Source organism: Arachis ipaensis, chromosome B3 (assembly GCF_059453495.1).
Source record: "Arachis ipaensis isolate K30076 ecotype BB chromosome B3, ASM5945349v1, whole genome shotgun sequence".
Lineage (NCBI taxonomy): Eukaryota > Viridiplantae > Streptophyta > Magnoliopsida > Fabales > Fabaceae > Arachis > Arachis ipaensis.
This window is the reverse complement of record NC_142438.1, coordinates 123,267,845-123,275,482: the sequence shown is the minus strand read 5'-3', so window position 1 is coordinate 123,275,482 and position 7,638 is coordinate 123,267,845.

The window sequence follows — 7,638 nt, the reverse complement described above, 5'->3', positions numbered from 1 at the left end:
TAATTAAAATGTTTTATATGTTTAGACTAAGAATTCTATTGTGAACAGTGTAATATTTTGTTAAAAGTCCTTCAGTCGAAAAGTCCTTCAGTCGAAGGCATTTTACTGCTTTGTTTAGATTTAATGCAAACCATTTCAATTTCAGTTGATTTTATTTTCAAAACCTTTTATTTATTGTCTTTTCAGTCTTTTCTTCTAATTCCGTCTAATTCAAGGAACTTTGATGCACTTTTAGAAAATTGGTACTCGTAAAAGAGGAGTTGGTTTCGCTCCCAGACTATTAGAATCGAACCACCATCAATTTGCTAAAAATCGACAAAACAGATTCATTGTTGTGTTTTCAGAAAATCATTTGGGAATGAAATTCGCAGCTGGAGGCCTTCTATGCTCCAATGAGTGGAAAGTAAGGCAAGATGTATCCCCAAAAATGCTTAACAAATTTCTAAAGGCCACTAAAATGAAGATAGTGGACTATAATTACAGCAGAGTCTGTAAATTTGAGTCCAAAAATGCACAATTGACGGGAGAGTTGGCAGCACTGTAAAGTTATCTATGTTAAATTTGGCCGTGTAACGTTGGTATTTAGGTATAGTTGTGACTGTTTTAGTGGTTTATGCTCTAATTAAAATGTTTTATATGTTTAGACTATGAATTCTATTGCGAACAGTGTAATGTTTTGTTAGTGGAGTATTATGATGGTGAAGAACCATATTATGTATCGTTGTAACTAAAGTGAAAGGAAGGCTCCGTTAATTCAAAGAACATTTGTAGGAGATTATGAACATTGTTGAATTTGTGAAATGGTTAATCTCGTTTAGTATAGATACTAAATCAATATTAAAATGAAAGGAAGTGAGTAACAATTAAAAAATTTATAATTCTTTTGGCGGTGATTTTAAATTTTAAAATATTTTCGGTAGACAATTAAATTTAAAAATAGCAAGTAACAAATTAAATCCTATGCTGATTCAATGATGGATTCAATGCTGGATGGACATTGAATAAAGTGCGATAAGTATGGTTGGAACGATTTTTTTATTTTATTTTTCCATCATAAGTGATTCTTCTGGGTGGAGAACTGGATGTGAAGTTTAAATTTAACATAAAATAGAATAAATAAAAATATTTTATTGGTAATTTAGTTGTATTGACATGATTGAAAAGATTTGTAAACATTTTTTTTATATTCAATAAATTAATATCCATTTTATTTATATTAGAAAATATTTTTTTAATTAACTATATATTATCAAAAAATGATATTATTATATATTTTTTAAGAATTAGAAATAAATTATTTAGAAAAAAATTAAAATTTTAAAAAATCAAAATGAATTATTAACTTTTTAAAAACACTTTTTTATTAATTTAAGATATTATGTAGCACTAGGTGTTGCCACAAAACTAAACATATTACATTACATGACCGATGTAAAGCATTCATAACAAGCCCATCTACATATAGTAGACAAAATTTTGTCTCAACAGCCCAACACGATGTCGACTTCGCTAACGCTTCCAAGTTCCAACACCACTTTCGACTAAATACCCATTTTGGTCCTTGAGATTTATGCGATTATTCAATTTGGTTTCTGAAATTTAAAATTATCTATACTAATCCTCCAGATTCAAGTCTAGACACCAATAGGGTCCTTCGACTCTTTCTGGCGATGACTAGGCAAATGGAGTGCTGATATAGCACCCTCCCTGCTACGCTGGATGATGAGTAAACAATGTCGTTTACCCTTGGTACCTAAACAAGTCAGAAATGAAGAATAGTGGAGGTAGACAAGAAGAAGAATATTTTATTTTGGATCTCCATTGTTTCTTCTCCCTTCATATACAAAGTGATGATATTTCTGATTTGTTTGGGTGCCAAGGGTAAACGATGTCGTTTACTCATCATCCAGCATGGCAGGGAGGGTGCCATCTCAGCATTCCATCTGTCTAGTCATCACCAGAAAGAGTCGATAGACCACATTGGTGCCTGGACTTGAATTTGGAGGACCAGTATAGGTAATTTTGAATTTCGAAGACCAAATTGAGTAATCGCATGAATCTCAAGGACCAAAATAGGGATTTAGTCACCACTTTCCCATAATGCACTGCGAAGTTGCATTCTAAATTTCTAATTGACCAGGACACAAAGATTAAGTTCAAAATTCAAATTTCACGCAGACAGATCACTCGGTTGTTTATTCATGTTTTAGCTTTGTCAGTCCAAAACAGATCAATCCCACTGAATCATGATTTTTAACATTTTCTAAATTAAATATACATAGTCTGGACAATTGGGACAAAAAAAATTTAACTTCATACGATGGTATACGTGAACATTTATGGGTGGCAATGGGGTGAATAAAGGTAGATTTTTTGTCTTATCCACCCTACAATTATCTACATAGAATTCGTTCCGTTATTATATATGGATAAAAAATTGAACCCTAACTCATTTCCACGAGATATCTCCGGGATCGGATACCCGCTTCTATAATTATCAAAAAATTGGCAAATTCGCCACATTCTTGGCGAACTCCACTCAATTTTTTTTTTTTGTTAAATATGATTTATTTCGGTGTACTTATGTATTTTTAGAGATTATAACAATGGTTGTCATGGTTAAATATGTCTTATTTTTTTTAATTTATAATTTAAAAAATCTTTAAAAAAGTCATGCTTGTTGTCCGTGTATTTTTGTGTACTCCTATATATTGTTTGTAGATCTATATACTATTTTCTAGACATAAAAGTGCGTATTTCAAAAAAATTTGAGTGGAGTTCGCGAGAGGTTAGGTGAACTCTATAAAATTTATAGAGTTCGTCGGGAGTCCGACAAACTTATTTAAATGCCCAAAAAAAATGGTATCTAAAAAATTAAAATCTAAAAATCATATTTTAAAAAATAATAATTTTTTTTGTTTTATAATAAAAAAAATCCATTATTTTATATATATATTATATATATACTTAGAAAAGTATTACTCAAACCCGTCCTGTCCAAGACTCTACACGTTAAAAACCCGCTCTACATCAAAATGAGTGATTATCTGCTCCAAGCAAATAAAGAAAGGTAGGTAGGTATCCACAAATTAAAATTATGTTATCATTCCTATAAATATCTTCCTAAAAGATTAAGTGTTATAGAATTTTTGTTCTTTATTTTAGGTATACAAATTCAAAATATAAACTAATATATATATATATATATACTCTTGAATGTATATTATCTAATACAACAATTAACTTAAAATAGTCGGTCATATTTTATTGGATAATAATACAACTAAACAAGAGAAAGAGCATTTGCTTAGAGAATCAAAACTATCAACATCTATTTTTTTTTTTTTTAATAAAATACACAAATTAATCATAAAAAATATAAATGTTGATAAATTTGACCATAAAAAATTTAAAATTGAATTATATCTATAAAAAATAATCTTCATTAAACAAATCTAACCGGTTGTCATTTGTCAATTGTTCATTAACCTCATTAGTGACCTATTCTACTTGTAACAGTAAACTTAATTAAATAATTAAAAATAGTAAATTAGAACCGTTCTTCTCCCTCTTACCCTTTTCTCTTTCTTAATTTTTCCATTCATCAACACTTATTATCATAACTACCCACTCTTTTCTTTCATCTTCAACCCTACTTTTTCTTCACCTTCATCAACTTGTATGTAAAATTTTATTTTTTTAAACGGTGCTATTTCTAATTTATTTTTGTTGGGTTTTAATTTTCAAATTAAAGTGAGATCCGCGTTGAGATAAATTAATTATATTATATAGTGTATTTTAATAAATGTATATTATTTAGAGATTGATTAAATAATATATAAATTAATATTAAATTTAAATTGTTTTATATTAACAATATTTTATAGAATATTTAATTTGTATATAATTTTATATAATTATTCAACTAAAATGTAATATAAATTAAAATATAGTTTATTATTTTAAAAATTTGAATTCATTTTAAAAAAAAAAGTATCCGCCTTTTATATTAAAGTTGTACAAAATTACATCTTCATTTGTTGTTTCTATTTTTACATTTGTTTTAGTTGTCATATTTTGACTTGATTTGGTAAAATTTTTTGACTATGAAATACGGACACTTCGCTGAGTTGCTGTGTTTGCGTGTCGGACACATTTTGGACACGACACTCACCGACACTCGTCCGACACGCGTGTCTGCTGTGTCCAACCGTGTTTTAATAAAATATAAAAAATTCTTTTTCGGACACACTTGGACACACCTAAATACCATCACGTGTCAGCGTGTCCAGTCTTATTCTTAACATATATTCTTGAAATAAATTTAGATATTGTATATATTATTATTTATTGAAATAAAAAATATTTTAAATACTTGATATAATTAAAATAAGACATTAAAAATAATTTTAAAAAATTAATTTATATTTTAATATCAATAAAATATCAAAATATTATTACGATTTATCTAAAAAATACTTTCTATTTTATATGTATCCGTGTCCCCGTATCTTATAAGATTTTAAAATTCGCGTGTCGACGTGTCCCGTGTCGTGTCGTGTCCCGTGTCCGTGTCAGTGTCTGTGCATCATAGCTTTTTGAAGACGTACTGTACTTTTCAAAAGCATAAGCACCTCATTTTGAGTTTGGTAAACAAAAAAGGTGCGCTTATGCTTGAAGCTTTTAAAAGTTAGGAGTGCTTTTGAAAGTACCTAAGGGAGGGCCTGGAACGGATCCACTCCTTAGGGTGTGGGGGCAAGTGCTCCCACTATAATTTGGAATTTTATTGAGTAGTATATAATAATAATATTTATTTGCCCCCACTAAATTATTAAATTTAACCCAGAATAATTTTTTTATTCAACTTTCGACACTTGATAGCCAATTTGAGAACTTCATATTAGATGTCCATTATAATGATCAAGTTTTAAATTTGAATAAGATTGATGTTCTTTCTTAGAAATCGACTCGAAAGAATATTATCTATTCATTTGTATTTCTTCTTTTAAAATTAGCTTTAGTTTTTTTTATAATAACTACACTAATTAAATGAACTTTTTCAACTATGAATATCATCAAGAGCTAATTGTATGAAAGTTGAATTTTAAATGATTGTTTAACTACATATACAAAAAAAAAGCATTTTAATTATATTGTCAAGGTTTTAAAATATAAAATATAAAAAATTAAATTTTAAATTATATGTTATTATTTAAATTACTATTTTAGTATTTTAATTTGTAATTAGATATTTTGAAACCTAATCATATTTTACAATAACAAAATATAATTATAACAACAATTATGCTACGTATACATAAAATAATCACTTGTACAGAATAAATCTTAAAATATAAATTTTGAAATATAAAAAACACATTAAAAATAAGTTAAATGATATATGTATTTATACACAAATTTATAGTAGATAATTTGATAACTAATTTTTTATGTAACGTAATATTTTTATTATAAAAATTATTATCATCTTATATATATTTCGCTCCCACTATCAAAATTTTCTGAATCCGTCACTGGAGAGAATTTTTTAAAGTTGGCTTATACTTATCAAAATTAAAAAGTCTAATATAACCTCATACATTAATTAATATATAAATTTTAAAAGCTATTATAGTATTTTTAAATTTTAAATTTAAAAGCTATTTTAAAAGTCCTTAATGCCTATTATAATATTTTTAAATTTTAAAAGCTATTTTAGATTTTACCAAATACACTTTTTATTACTTGTGCTTATTAAAAGTCATTTTTTATTTATTTTACCAAATATAGATGCTACAACTTTTAAAAAGTAAAAGATGTACCAAATGGTGTTCTTTGAATTAACTTGAATTGGTCGAGTGGTCAGCTCACTCGTCTGCTTAAGCAAGTATTGAGGATTCGAATCATTACAGGAAAAACGCTGAATACCGTCATATCTACCATTGGATTCGTCAAATAAATCCGCCAGTAATCAATTTAACGGCGGATTTACCATGGATCCTGGAGTTGACGGTATAAACATCGCCAAAAACTGATTAATGATGGATTTTTTTTACGCTAATTACCGGTGGATTTTTCGTCGGTATTTTCAATGAATTTGTCGAGATTGAGTTGATGATTATCGTTGAATTAATCCGATGGTAACTTTAGTGCTATTTCACTGTTTAGGCGCCAAGTTACTGTCGGATAAATTCGATGGTAAATCCTACGGTAATATTTTTTATTTTTTTGGGTACAGTTAGGCTACAATTAGTAGTCAAATTAAAATTCTTGTTAACAAAATTGTTAGAGAAATCTAAAATTAGCAGAAATCAACAAATTATTTTATTAAAAATAAATGGTCTGAATACAATAAAATATCACAGAAGTAGAATACAATGAAGTAGACAAACAAAAAAATAAAATCCTAACCCCTACAAATTCCGGTAATCGTCGTCATCGTCATGGTCTCTTACTAAGGCAGCGGAGTAGGTGCTGAGGTCGGTGCCTCACCAGTAGCGTTATCGCTAGCTCCAGCATGCATCTGCTAGTTGTACGCCTCCATCTGCTCTTGCTAGGGTTGGAAGTGAATCAAGCTAAGTCGAGCTAGACCAAGCTTAAGCTCGGCTCACAAAAATTGAGCTAGGCTCACAGCTCGACTTATTAACAATCGAGCCTATTTCTTAAACTCAAGATCGGCTCATCAAAAGCTCACGAGCTGACTCAAATAATAAGAATATAATCTATATTCTATATCAATAAATTATAACTTATATATTTTAAAAATATTCGAAAAGATCAATTTTATATATTGTTTATCTATCAATAAATTATAAAAATTTTTATGTCCTACATCAAAATTATATATAAAAAATAAATATAAAATTTTAAATAATTAAGATCATATATATATATATATTACTATTTCCTATGTATATATATAATATGAAAAATATAGATTAAATGCATATAGGCTATGTATACTCAAGCCAGCTCACGAGCTAATGATATGAGCTTATCCAAGCTCAAACTCGGCTCATTTAATTTATGAGCTTAATTCCAGGCTTAAGCTTGACTCACTAGCTCACGACTTTAGCTTATCGAACTATTAACGAGTCGAGCTCGAGCTAGCTCATGAGCTGGCTTGACTCACTTCCAACACTAGCTCTCGCAACTGATCGAGCTGCTTCAACTTCTCCGTCAGGTCCAAGCTAATGGCAATAGCTCCTCCCACACGTGTAAGAAGGTCGGTGTACCTTTGCTCAGACTGCTCCGCTTGCTGGTGAAGCTCCTATGTTAGCTGACGAACTGGATTTTCTATTGGTAAAGAAGTTCACAAATATAATCGCGTTGTAAGTATAGCTCCTAAACCAACAGAAAATCCTTTCGTACAAATGTTTGGTTGTCACAAGTAACAAACCCAATAAAATTTATAAACTGAAGTATTCAAACCTCGGGTCGTCTTCTCAAGGAATTGCAGGGAGGTATGACTTATTATTGGCTATGGAAAAGGTAGAATTTTGGGTTTAAAAGGTTTGAACAAGGAAAATAAATTGCTGGAATTAATAAATTAATATCTAATAAAACTCTTGGCAAGGTATGAAAATTGAAAGTCCTATCCTAGTTATCCTTATCAATGGTGATGAGAATTGAGTTTTA